At 39.4% G+C, this 14137-nt stretch overlaps 1 protein-coding gene across 7 annotated transcripts in view; it reads right to left on the bottom strand.

The window, feature by feature from the left end:
• mef2cb (myocyte enhancer factor 2cb) overlaps positions 1-12465 on the bottom strand; it is a 71794-nt gene extending 59329 nt beyond the window's left edge. For 5 of the 7 annotated variants that reach the window (XM_028578830.1, XM_028578832.1, XM_028578836.1 and 2 more), the window contains exons 1-2: positions 12216-12465; positions 4071-4202 (exon numbers count right to left, since the gene is read on the bottom strand). The gene's annotated coding sequence lies outside the window, so the exon portion shown is untranslated. Of the gene's footprint in view, positions 1-1770; positions 2018-4070; positions 4203-12215 lie in introns of those variants that run through there. The other 2 variants (XM_028578831.1, XM_028578833.1) reach the window with 1 other exon arrangement.
• Positions 12466-14137: the final 1672 nt, after the last annotated feature.

The following is a 14137-nucleotide window of genomic DNA, read 5'->3' as shown; positions in this document are numbered from 1 at the left end:
GCAGAAGAGGGAAAGCCATGTTTAAAATCTTTTTAAAGACTAATACACTTGTATATATCTTTTCATGAGTAAACAACTTATACATCAGCATACAGGATTATTTAAAAAAAAAAATAGTAATGGGACAATGCTCAGGACACCACATCTGAAAATGTAAAAATGTACCTCAAATGTTGCTTTATACAGGCTGCATCCTTTTTCCAAATTGAACTAACTGTGAAATGCAATCAAGCAGTAAGTAACTGAGTTTATGCAGTACGCTTTTAACAGAGTCACAAATTATGTTGATATGCTGTACAGCAACACTTTATCACTCTAAAAATGTACCTTGCCTTCAAAATATCCCACTAATTGACAATTTAAAATGTAATAGTTCCTATACATCTCAAAATGTGCTGTGCATATTATATCACTTTTATTCATTTTAAAAACTGCAGCTATCTCTACATTAATAGCATTTTTTTTTTACTTTTAAAATTGACTGTATTTATTTCAGTAATAAAATTGCTGTTTAACCTTATAACAAATCCACAAGCATATGATATGGATATAGATATTAATGAATGTGAGTTAAATGCACACAGTCAGTTTCAAAATCTGTCTAAATTAAAATGAAGTGTGCTGTAGTCATTTTAAATTTCATAACCATCACTAGTTCATCTTCACATTTCATCAGTGGGCGTGTATCTACACATTAATTACAAAACAAATAAATCCAATTGGATTTCTAAAGCTGCAACCTGTGAAAGTTGCCACAGGTTAATGATGGTAGCATTATTAATCCTCTCACTGCAACAGGTTCAATTGAGCCACAGAAGACTTAACTAAACTCACTGTATAAATATATCATTCTGGCTGCAATAAGTCTAAACAATGTCAGTCACAAAGTCCCGGAGAAGAAATTACAGTTCAGCCTGAACACGCCAAACCTTCTCTAAAACACTGATTTACAGAGCTGTTATCACTGTGTCTCTGGTCTGCATGAATTAACGTTCAAATAAGTGTAGCAAACGGTGTTCTTCTTTATTGTAGTTTGGAGATGATTCATGTTTACATCATTTAGTATTTTCTAATATATTTATGAAAGTTGCCAATGTACTGGTTATTCTGATTTAATATGTAATAACAGGATAATTGTGATCATTAGTGCACCTCAATGTAGTGCGTTAAACCACTGGTAAATAATTACATATTCACAAAGTAAGGCCATCTTATGTGTAGTGAGCTTCCTTGCTTTCTGCACTAATTACCTAAATTTAAAAACTTCTAAACTTGCATGTATTTTTATTTTTTTTTCCATTGTCTTCAAGTTTCTTATCCTATCATTTTGTTAAAGTATGCAACACTAGCCTACATTTTAAACTAGCAATGTAACTTTTCATGTGTCATCCCATAACGCAGAACAGAAGCACATACTGTATTATGTTATATTAAGGAGGGCAGCGTATTCAGTGGCAGTGGCTTTGGGGCTGTGCGCCTGCATGTGGACACGAGAAAGGTTGACACAACGGTGACACTACCTAAAACACGAGACAGACATTGACTCTCCTAATAGACCATAATGCCAGCCTGTAATTATACGACATAGTTGTCACCGGCATAAGTCGATCAGGGTCACAACAAATCAATAGATGCAGTTACTGTACTTCACTTCGTTGAGGAGGAAGCGCGCATCTAAATAGACCCTCAAGTTTCCCTCTGGAAGAGTAAAAATACAGATGCAACGTGTCTGGTGGATGTTTTGCGAGTGAGTGTGAGCGCGGCACTTACTTTATATCGCATGAAATCTTGTCCGGGTGAAGTGAAAGATACAACAAGCGGTCCGCCGGTTGTTGGGTCCGGCCGATTGACAGTCTGAAGGTTGGAGCTGCTGCTTGATGGGGACGGACTTGGCCAAGACGCACTTAAAATCCAGGAGCGCAACTAAGCTGAGGACGTCGCCGGGAGGGGGGGAAAAAGTAACCTACAGTACGTGGTAGGAGTCTCTATAATGTCAGAGACAACTACTCTCTCTCTCTCTCTCTCTCTCTCTCTCTCTCTCTCTCTCTCTCTCTCTCTCTCTCTCTCTCTCTGATCGGACAGTGTCGGCTCAGGAGGCGCCAAGGACGCTTCGCCTGGTCTGTGTGCGAGGTGCCGGTGAGCGGAGAGGGACCCGGTGGAGCGGCGATGTTGGAGGTGGTGCTGTTCGTCTGTACTGCTGGACTGTGGAGCGTGATGGTGATGTTGAGAGCCTCTTTCTGTTCCTCCCCTCAATCCTGACCGAGTCTTTCCCCAAACCCTCTCCTCTCCCAGTGCGAGGAGAAATAATCGATTTTTTTTTTCTTTTTTTTTTTTTTGACTCCTGAAAGGGGGCGGGCTCACATTTCCCAACTCTACTTTAATGAAAGAGGCACGGCTCTTAATGCTTTATTATCGCGCCAGCCCCGATAGAGTGGACGCACAATTAACTGCTCAGAGAGGACCACTAGAGGAAGATGATGGGGAATGTGTGTTTAACTAATGAACCAACGGAGAGCACGTTAAGCATCTTTAGCCGACATTAGACAGCTAAATCCAGCGGCTAAAGTTTATGTTTTTGTTGTGCCCTGTTGTTTTCTGCATGCCACATCAGAAAAAGACAGAAAAAGGCAAATCTGTCCACTCAGGAAATTGAAGAAAGAACATGAAACAGTATGACTCTTATTTTAAGCAAAATTAGACTTTTGAATGATATGCTTCTTGCAATAAAACGTAGATTCGACTCCTATAGCTTGTTCAGTAACCCCCAAATAATAATAATATCTATCATTCAGTGCTCAACAGAGTTCTTCCATGTCTGTGCAACATGAACGCTGCTTCCTATTTGAATCACTACAAACTTTCCACCTCCTGCACGCTGCCGATCATTCTCCAGAACCCAGCTATCTCCTTCAGATAAGCCCCGACACAGACAGTAAGCATGGGGGAATTACCAAGCCTTTATCCACCCAACCAAATGATTTCAAAACATCCACTCTATTAGTGTGAAGATAACAATTAGAACCGCAAGTTTGTCACTTCAGATAAGACACAGACAGCCAGTCTGTACAGAGATGTATCCCAGATAGGCCTTGTAATACGGTGGTTCTATTATACTCGCATTATATGGGTGCTGTATCAGTTTAAAGAATGGTTGTCTTGAATGGAGCCTGCTATACTCTAGTACACCATCAGGTCTCTCTCTTCCGTTTTCATTAATCCAGCCTCAGAAAATATAGATCATGGGTTTTGATTAACATGGATGTTTGAATGGTCAAAGACTGTCTTACAGAGAGTTGATCATCTTTACAATTTCCACACTAAAAACATTAAAGGACGATGTTGCCCCTTAAATTCTTCATGTCAAGTTGAAAACAGCTTGCCACTTTCGTTGAGTTTTAACCTTATCGTGACCTTTATTGTATTGGCACTGAAGCATCATCCATTTTTTACTGAAAATGTTAGTCTAACCGCACTTCATGAACGCTTTTTTGTTTTAAATGCAGACAGACAGCAAAGCATTTCCCTTATGAGCTTATAGCTTTGCAGTACATGCCTGTCACTACAGACTGCGTGAAGTGTAAGTGGACACCAAGCAGCATCCTAATCTTTCCCTTCCTTTGAAGTTCACCTGTGAAGCATAAGCCATGTATGCAGCCAGTCAGCCAGCCAGTCAGTCAGTGTAGGAAATGGCAGGACATGAAATCAGTTAATAAATAAATCAAGCTGGCTAATCTGCTTGACGGGCGGACATTACAGCCTGTAACTGAAGCCGCTGGTGTCTGATGACTCGAAATACCACCTTCACATCACCTGACCCTTTAATCTTTAATAGCGTTTCCTCTGGCCCCCAGACCTCCACAATAATCAATATGGTGCAGTTTGTTACACAGTGGGTTCATAAATGCAACATGGCACATATCAATGGCATCACATATCAGCATGTATGAAACATACAGATTTGACACCCTTAATAGACAATTTCCTCCATTCAGACATCTTACATGCTACAGTTGCATTAAATATGTCACTGACATGTGGACACCTATTGGTGCCTGGATGATCGTACATACCACCTTCAATGTTCCTTCGTCAGCCGTCTTGCGCGCCGTCAGTCTTGTAGCTTTCTCCGTGCAGCTTGTCAGCGATTCATCGGAGAAGTCCTTTCAGTGTTCACAATGCTTGAGGTTGTTTTTGGTTGGCACCTGGGAGGAGAAGTAACATAGGGAAGCGTGAGGAGAAGAAGAGAGAGTGAACCTGCAAGTGAAATGGTAATTGTTTGCATGCACCTTTCACATAGTAAGCATGATTCATGTTAAGATCTTTGTGCATGTGTGTGTGTGTGTGTGTGTGTGTGTGTTTAATGTCCGTATGAAGTGCAGAGAAATAAATGAGGGTAGGTGGATTGAATATATTTGAATGGTTAAAAATCATTAAACGAGGCAAACACTGGCTCATGCATATTCATAAATGACTTGTCTGACTTGTCTACAGGGATAAAGTTGTAGTGAAGGCATACTTACAGCCTTATTCTATGCTCACACATTTAATGCAAAGTAGGGAAGACCTACTGTATATTTTTCTCTTGAGACTACCAAGTGGGGGTCTATGGCTAAATCTGAATATGATAGAAAAAACACAATGCATTACAGCCAGATTACTGTTACATTGCCGTTCAGTGTCACAATTTATGCCTTTCACAGCTGATACATTTAGTACGGTACACAATAAGTATCAGCAATACTTATTGTGTACCTAACTTGTGGCATTTTTGTTATCTTGAGCCAAATTATGTGTTTGTCTGTGTGTGTGTGTGTGTGTGTGTGTGTGTGTGTGTGTGTGTGTGTGTGTGTGTCTGTGTTCAAGTGGGGGGTGATAGTCTCATCAAAGCCTGATGTAGAAAATCAACAGTTTGCCAAAACAATTATGTAATTTCAAATATGTCACAGTGTATACACACACTTTAGGCTTTAGGGTAAATGCAATTTGGTGAGGTTTGGCATCAGCTGTGCATGAAAATAGAAGAGGGGAAACTGCGACTTCATGTTAAGTCAAACACATAAGTGTGGTTTTCAGATATTGATCTTGCTTGGATTGTTTCTTAAGCCTCTCCTGGCAGTCACTTCACAGCGTGTGTCTCACACACACACACACACACACACACACACACACACACACACACACACACACACACACACACACACACATGCAAAACAGCTCGCCTGCAAATGTATGTTTTTTGTAATGGAGGGAGAAAGAAAGGAATGCCTCTCTCAAGCAAAAGATAAACACTAACACATTTCCAGGGCAAACAGCAACAGCCCGGGCTCAGTGCAATCTGTTGTCGATCACGCTCACGTGAAAACACAATCTGCCTGTCACAGTAGATGATGTTGTCAAGCACTCTGCCTCACTGCTCCTGAGAATTAGCCAGCGATTACAGAAGCACTACGAGACACATGGAGTACTTGTTGTATGTCAGATATGTCTGAGGGTGCTTCAAGCTTTATTTGGTATTTACTGCTTTCAGTCATTCTTCCTGTGTTCGCTCCCTAATGATTTTGAGAGACATTTCCTGTTTTGACACTAGATTGATAGAATATGATATGACGACCAAGCTTCACAAGGGTTACAGAAAGACCTGCAGGCCAATTTAACTCACAGGCTCAGCTGGGGATCCATAGATCTTGCACATGTGCGTGTGTGTGTGTGTGTGTGTGTGTGTGTGTGTGTGTGTGTGTGTGTGTGTGTGTGTACTGATATGGTTGTTTGAAGGGCAGTCCCAATAGCAATATTTTTAGACTGAAATCTTAATACATCATGCTGATATTCAATTGGGATCTTAAGAAAAAAAATACATTCATTAGGTTGTTATTATTGTTATTATTTTTAACAGGATGGAATAGCTTCTGAAAAGGCATTTGCACCATCATGTATCATTAAATGCTGCTACACATATTTTGAAAACTGGGAAATTGACGTAAGCCTGAAGAAATCATTTAGAAAGAGGTACAAATAACAATAAATTCATTTATAAAATGTCATATCAGCACTATATTGAGACCTACTGGTCTATATCCATATGTTTAAAGGCCAGTATCAGCCTGATAAATCATGTTATTGTGTCATGTGTGTTTGAGTGCATAATGTAGTGTATGTAATACTCTCCATGAATGTTTCAGTGTTTATAGTACATATAATTTATAGAACACATTTAAACCGCACTATCTTACATTCATTCTTTGTTCACAGATGATATCCAGGACTTGATCAGCCTGAACATCTGGATTCTATTCTCAGGGAAAACATACCTACTTTAAAAGTAAGAGAGATGTGAGACATTTCCCTGCCGATCTGCGTTTTGTCTTTGTGTAAGTCATCCAAAGCGCTATATTACACATGATTCGGAGCTCCTTATTAATAAGGTTTATAATGAAACTCAGAGGGCAATATCATCAGTAATTACAGTTGCAGGAAGTGCACCACTGTACAGTATAATTAGGGGAGCAAAGATGAGAAAAGAACTTTTAATTAACTGAAATCATATGTTCTCATATTACAAAATATATAAAACAAAGAAATTCAGAATTGTGGGAAGTAGTTATTTGTACACTCAAATGAGCTTTTGTAATATAAAGGTGATATTCCCGTTCCTAAATTTGAATTGCAGCCAATATTACCTTGATAAAAGAAAGCAGCTAAACAGTATGTTCAACTGTTTTTGACTCAAGACCATGTATATTAGCGACTTGTGGTACTAACCTTGCAAAACTATTTTTTTATATGTTACATGTAAGTACTTGAATAACAGCATATTAACTACGTCATTTCTTTTCATCTATTTCACTGTAAAATACTGAGGAAATCACTCTACAATAAACAGATTCTTGACTTGGACATTAAATGATCCCACATATCTCATAAACCTAAAGCCACCTCAGTAATTGTAACTGTTACAGCTTTGGTCAGCTCTAATTCTCGTAGTTTCCTAAGTAAGAAAAAAAGCAAAGAAAAAAAAAGTTATGTGTACTTGTCATTAGCTGCTGTGTTCTATAATGGTATGTTTCATTATTCAGTGAAACCATGCAGAGCCTTATTTTCAATAACATGTTTTTTTCTGTGTGGTTTAGCTATTAACTGTCTGTCCAGCAGTAAATTCACTGTACCATTTCATATATTTCCTTGTCCTTACAGTTCAGTATCCCAACAGCACGCTGTTGGATCAAACCACGCAGAACAGATTTGAATGCAATAATAATAAAGTCAGAAGGCCTCTGAAACTGTAATGGCCACCCCTTACCGAGCAGTGCCAAATGAGAGACAGCGCTGGTGATTTGCATGTGTCGTGTTTAACCAACAGTATTCTGTCTGTACACCTTTTATGCATTATGGATGAGGCACAAGCTGAACAACAAGCTCTCCTTTTGTTCTGCCTGATGCTCCAGTTACATCATAAGAAAAGCCCCATGGTCCTGTGACTGCGCTGACTGGCTGAGACACAGTGCCGAGCTGTTGATCAGACCTGTTGCTTCTTCACTTTTTTATACTATCATATATATGTACATGTAGAAAAGGACACACGCACAAACACACATAGATACACAGACTTTTGCTAACAGTAGTTCCTGCTGAGAAAATTCACACGATCTTTGTGCTGGATTTATAAAACTTTAAAATTTAACAACCAGACTATGCCGTCTCTTGAACTGAATGAAGGATAATGATTTGTTTCCAGTAAGACAAACATCCGAATAACATGTTGATATTTAATAGAAAAAGCAGCTGTTGGCTATATTATTTGATTATTCAGGCGCGATATCTGCAGACTAATTAACTTGATTAAACTGGCAAAATGGCTTAATGATTTTACAATCATAATGCTTTAATATCATGTATGTCATAATAATGTATACGTGACAGGTGCTATCATTGTGCCACCTGCTACATATGAAAAGCACATTTTGCCTGTAGAGGTGCATTCAGGCACTGCTGTGTAATTGAATGTGCCGCCTGCAGGGGAGCTCTGCATCCTTCTCAGCACAGAATAGACTGGTTTACCGCATGGGTTAACTGGAGGTATCCCCATGCAAAGTTTAACCAGTAACCAGTTTTTTTAACCCTGCATTATTTTTTATTGGTGGATATGGTAATAACATTTTCATTTAGAGGAATCATCTTAACATTTAAGCAGTCATTTTGTTTTAATAAAAATAAATGAAATATCAGTAACCATTATCGCACGTACAAACATTTTAATTATTCCCTTTTTCAATTTACTTCCTTTTTTATTCTAATCCCTGACACTGACACTCTTCTCTTCCCTCCCCCTCTTCCTGTGTCATCTCTATGCTCCAGCAAGTGTAATTGCTGGACCTTCTGTCTGTATATCAGGGGCTCAAAGTTCTCTTTGTCTGCACTAGATTGCTTCATGCGAGGAAAAAAAAGAAAGAAAAAAAACTCACTTTCTGCTAATGATTTTTCCTCCTTTTCAATGGTTGGAAAGTAATTCCCTATGAACTGCTCCAACAGTTATTTCATTGTTCTCGGTGCCCTTTCTCTAATTGTGCCTATAAAGGGGTGATGCCAATGTTAGATTTTTTTTTCGTCTATATCCAAGGGGTGCCCACTGGTGTTTCCTGAAGTGGGGCAAAAGCTTTGTCTGAAAAATGATTAGTGTTAAATATGCATGAATGCAATAGATCCCAATTTCCATGATCAACATGTGACAGTTTAAATGATGTGAGTTAAGAACTGTTATACCATGATGTAAACTTAAAAAAGTTTGGTTCACTTATTCCTCAGCAGAAAAAATTTTGTTTAATGTTTCCCTTTACCTGACCTGTTGGTTTGGAAGCAAAGGCAGATTTAGCGTGGCGTTATGTTGCAAGTAACTTTGACACAAGAGACCGCTGTTTGTTTCCCATTTCCTATAACTGTCAACGCTGGTTTCCTTTAACCATGACCGCGATAGTTCCTATAAACTTTGTTCTTTTTATATTTCAAGCCACCGTGCTTTCCTAACCTTAACCAAGTATGTTTCGTGACTAAACCCAACCAAATCGTAACTGTGGTGGCTGATCAGAAAACAGTCATATGAATATATTTCATAATGTGCGTTTAGAAAGGCACTCACAAATTGTTACCTGATCAGAAAACGCTATTATGGGTTGTTTTGGAAGGGAATTACAATATATTTGGTAGTTTAGTTGAGAGTTTATAGAGTGTATTATCCGTCATTTTACTTGTAAATGATTTTCAATAGCTGTAGTAAACATTGCTTGTTTTTAAATAGATGTTTTGAAAAAAACTCATCAACCAAATTAATCATATCAATAGTACTCTAACTGCCACTCGTTTTATGCACTGCCAGGAAGCTCCATTCTCTGCGTAGGTATTGGTGGAAAATGGGATTTTAGACTAATAGATTTAAGCTGTGTATGGGTAGAGAGTAAAGATCTGTGTAGGTGATCTTTTGATCACTATTTTACTGATAATGTGTTACACTGACAGGGGCCAAACCCGTATGCTGTGTATAGTATAGTAACCACTATACAGCAGAAGTCCCTCCTACAGCTGGTGCCCTCAAGCAATTCCCCTGACAATTAAAGATCACTCAGCATGGCTATGCAACTTCTCCCACACTCTCAACAAGCAGCTGATTGCATCTCACTGTGAAGAAAAGCAAGTGGAGCGGAATATAATGTGTGTCTAAATGAGGGCTTCCCAGCTCTGATGTGTGATAGCGAGGCCTAGCGACCATCGGTGCAGGCCCGTGTTACAGGGTGGAGCTCGGCAGACGAGCGGCAGCGTCTAAAGCTTTTTGTGCCTCCAGGATCACCCCAGACTCATTCTTATTCAGACATGATCAGAGGGGAGGCAGGCAACTGAGATTAGCTGCAGATCAAAGGAGCTGCCTCGCGCCAGCACTCGTGTTTTGTAGATTTAGGCAGCCCCGGCGCACAGGCGTTGTATAGTGGCGGCAGAGCGTCATACTGTTTTCTGGCCTCGACAGTTCTCAGGGGGGGTAGATGGAAAGAGAGTTTTCATACAGCAGGCTGGACTGCTGCTGGAAATCCTCCAAACTTAAATAACACAGACAATAGAAGAGAATGAAAAGGAAAAATCAGAGCAAAATTACTATGCCATTACTGTAAGTCATTACAGTGGAACAAACTTGTACTTTCATGCCATCGCAATTGAAGCCATATGTGTAATAGGTCTTGGTTCAGTGATAATTTGTTTTAAAAATGAAATGCACTTTCTAGAGTAACATACTTAGGTAATTTAAGAGCATATGGATTAGTAGTGCCCACCAAATAACCATGGAAACAAACTACTACCCTAACTACTGCTATGCTTTCTGTCAGCATCTGTTACAGTAAAAACAAACAGCAAATTACTTCTATGTTGTATCGTAACCGTCCTATTCATTTACACAAAAACACCAGTTGAAATATTTGCACTGAAAAACTAAAAACTAAACAAGCAGAAACATGCATTAACCACAAACCTCGTTATTTTTGACACATTTCTGCAAGTTACACCTTTTGTTATAGATAACATTGAAACGCCGACTATTCCTAACTGAAAAATTTAATTTGAAAATTAGATTCTATTCATATTCACATTTCATTACCAGTGAAGATGAACAAACATAACCCTACTGTACATACTGCACAAAGAACAGCAACAATGGAACTAATAGCAGAGTGTGAAGGTGTAGTGACAGGATGAGGAGAGTTCCAAAGGCAGAGAGGCAACTGCATAAGAGCGCTCGCCACCCTACAGAGAAAGAAAACAACGCGTTTCCTCAACGCCGCTGACCATCAAAGCTGTGGAATTCAGGGGCAGAAAAACTAATAAGGTAGGACTGAGCGGTTCCTGTAAACTGGGTCAAAGTTTCTCAGGTCCTGCCTCTTTGGGTTAATAGCAAGAGGACTCTCTCCCCAGGTATGAAATAAGGGACATAAGTACATGTCTACATGTCTACTTATATATCTATATTTCTTTCAAATTTGTTCATTTCCTTTTTAACTTGTTACAGTTTTTGCTTGGAAAGGGTGGAAATAAACTGTTTTCATTTTCATTAGTGTTAATTGCAAATGTGATAGCAGATTGTACAATAACGATATGGGATGCAAAACTAAAATCAGAACTAAAATATATTCGAAATACAAGGATATCGAATTCAGGAATGATATTACTTCCCTTCTTATTTTATCCAAAAGCTAGAGTTGAATCAAATGTTGAAGGGAAATGTCCAACAGAGTCATTCACCACTCATTAAAATCAAACAAAGCCTTTGCTTTAGTTTGAAATTCCATTTGGTTGTTTTGGGACAAGTGCCCTACAGTAGACATTTTCTAATGTCTCCATTTGGACAGGAATAAATCCCTCTCTGTTCATTTAATAGGACAAAAGTTTCCTCCTTTGTTTCAAAAGTTTGCCCAACATGTCTTACTTAAACAAAGAACTGTGTGACACATATTGCTACTGAAGTGTGTGTTTGCCACTTAGGTAGCTACCTTGAGGGAACGAGTCATTTCTAAAGCAAACAGCATGTTAAGGCCATGCGCTTTTCTCTCGCTGATAATTCCAGATTGTGCAATGAGATGTTCTAAGCAATTACCCTTTAAAGTACCAGTAACCTAAACTGACTGTGAAGAATTAGAAGCAGAGAAAGAACACAATATACTGCTCCACTTTAGTGACTTAAAACCATTTGGCTGGCCTTAGAGAAATAAAAATGTAGACTTTTTAAAAGTTAAACACACGGTTCCAGGAGCCTCGATAAGCTTTTCCCCAAGTGCTCCACAGAGGTGATTGGCAACAGCTGGGACCTGACTCCTCCTATAGCAGTGTTACGGCTTCTCTGGTGTCTACTTTGTCAAGAGCAGGAAAAACACCAATTAAGTGTATCTTTTGGCCTTGTTCATATTTATATAGTCTTTTCTGTATTGAGCTATACATGACAAAGACAGCATTCACTAAATCCAGCAAGGCTATAATGAAACAATTAGGCAACAGCACTTCAAAATAAATGTCGGAACGGTTCAAATTGAGCAGCTTAAATATCAAAATCATGGCCTAATCTGTTAAACATGTCATGACCCACTGTACAGAGTACGGTTTAAAATCCTGACAGGTTTTCCACCGACAGAATGAGATGCAGAGGAGAGGGGAAAAAGGAAGGGAATAGGTGTACTGTGAAAACTCACCCGTGCCGTTTCTCTGCTTCCCCAGGAAGTTACACCCCTCAGTACCAGCTAGGGACCAGCTCAATCGAACAGTTCAAAAGTTTAAAAAAAAGAAAGGAAAACAATGGAGATAGTTGAAAAAAAACTAAAAATACAAACAAATTGCCTAAAACAAATGTCCCGCATGTGATAAAGCCAGACCAGCTGGCTTTGAATAGAAACCCCCGATTTGGGTTGCGTTTGCCCCCGATCTCTGTCTAAACTGAAACTGGGTCTGGTTCTTTCCAACCACCCCCCCACCACCCCTACCCCACTGTCCCAGCTGAATCCACCTGCTCCCATCACTCCTGGGTAAATTTAGCCTTCTGAGGGATCAGTGACACCCCCCACTCCCCTTTCAAGTGCGCACACACACACGCACACGCACACACACACACACACACACACACACACACACACCAGACCTTTGTCAGCACTGGCATATATGCCCAGGATTAGTGCCCCCCGAAGAATGCCGCCATATTCACAGTGGCAAAAAAAGACCCCCCTCCCCTTTTTCCCTCTTTCCCCCCTTCTCACATCCACAACTCAAAACTGTACTGATGACTTTCTTCTTTTGAAACAGAGCAGTTACACGTAAAGCTAAGCATCCATACTTTGCACAAACTTCACCTTTCTGTAAACATTTGACAGACAGGATCTCTAAGACTTGTATTATGGAAGACCGCAGATTAACAGCTCATTTAAAATGTTATTATTTCTTTAATTTGATGACCCATGGTATCACAGCTGCAAAGCGTCTTAAATAAACGTTGCTGAACAAATACCGTTACCCCTTTCATAACCAGCATCAGTGTAATCTATGTGAATCATAAATAAAATAAGATTAGCCGGCATTGATAGCATCTTGTCAAATGTCAAAATACCAGGTGCAATGGTATACACCTATAATTTGGTAATTATAAGCTCCTTTAACTGGGTATATCTATGACTAAAATCCGCCTACAGTCTTGGTTTTTCAAAGAACCACAATGCCCAGGAAATGTCAGTTTATAATGTTCCTGATAAAAATCATACATCTCCATCCAAAAGAAAAGTTTTGAGTTTCCCTAAGCTGCTGGCATCCTGACTGTGAGCCATTTCTCATTCTAAATGATACATTCAGTAGAATGCAAGTATCAACAAGCTTAAATCGTAATATCCTCTGTGACTGTTTTCACATTAGAGTTTTGTGGGGGTGGCACAGGGGTAATTGTATTTTTATCAAGTATTTTCCAGTCAGGGTCTTATACCTGATGCCAAAATCTAATGTAGATAATGACATTGAATCCTACACCCAAATTACTGTTTTATGATTCCCTCTTAATTTAACCAATTTGCGAATGTAAAGAATGAGGATTTAAAGGAAAGATGAGTAGAATATAGATTGATATTTTCCCAGAATACATCCAAAAGAGGAAATCCACCGTGAGAGGAGATAAAACAGTGGTGTTCCCTTGATAATAGGTATTCACACTCTTCTGACAGTGAAATATATTTTGTATTGATCCTGTTGTATTGTTTACATGTTTCTGGGCACAGGTAATCAACTAATCTGTTTATTTTGGGGAATTTCTGTCGCCATGACTACCTGCACCCCTTTATATTGATGGATCCGTGTCTGTCTGGTATTTGGGATGACCTCATGGACAGGAATTCAGTGTTCTTTTTGGGTGGGGATGGGGTGTGGTTAATGGATGTTGGTGGGAGTTCATGTAATTATGACATCCCTAGGTGAGGGAGGATTCAGTGGCTTGATGAAAGCTTTAAAGGTGCAGTAAGCGATGCTGCGCAAAGATTGTTGATATTTGAACTCAATGGCCAAACAAATACAACCTCGCCTTCAGAGGCTCCGCCCCCCAGATCCACAGACAGATAACTACCGGCCAGCCGGCACATTATAC

Source organism: Perca flavescens, chromosome 5 (assembly GCF_004354835.1).
Source record: "Perca flavescens isolate YP-PL-M2 chromosome 5, PFLA_1.0, whole genome shotgun sequence".
NCBI lineage: Eukaryota > Metazoa > Chordata > Actinopteri > Perciformes > Percidae > Perca > Perca flavescens.
This window is presented reverse-complemented; position numbering and strand designations above follow the sequence as displayed.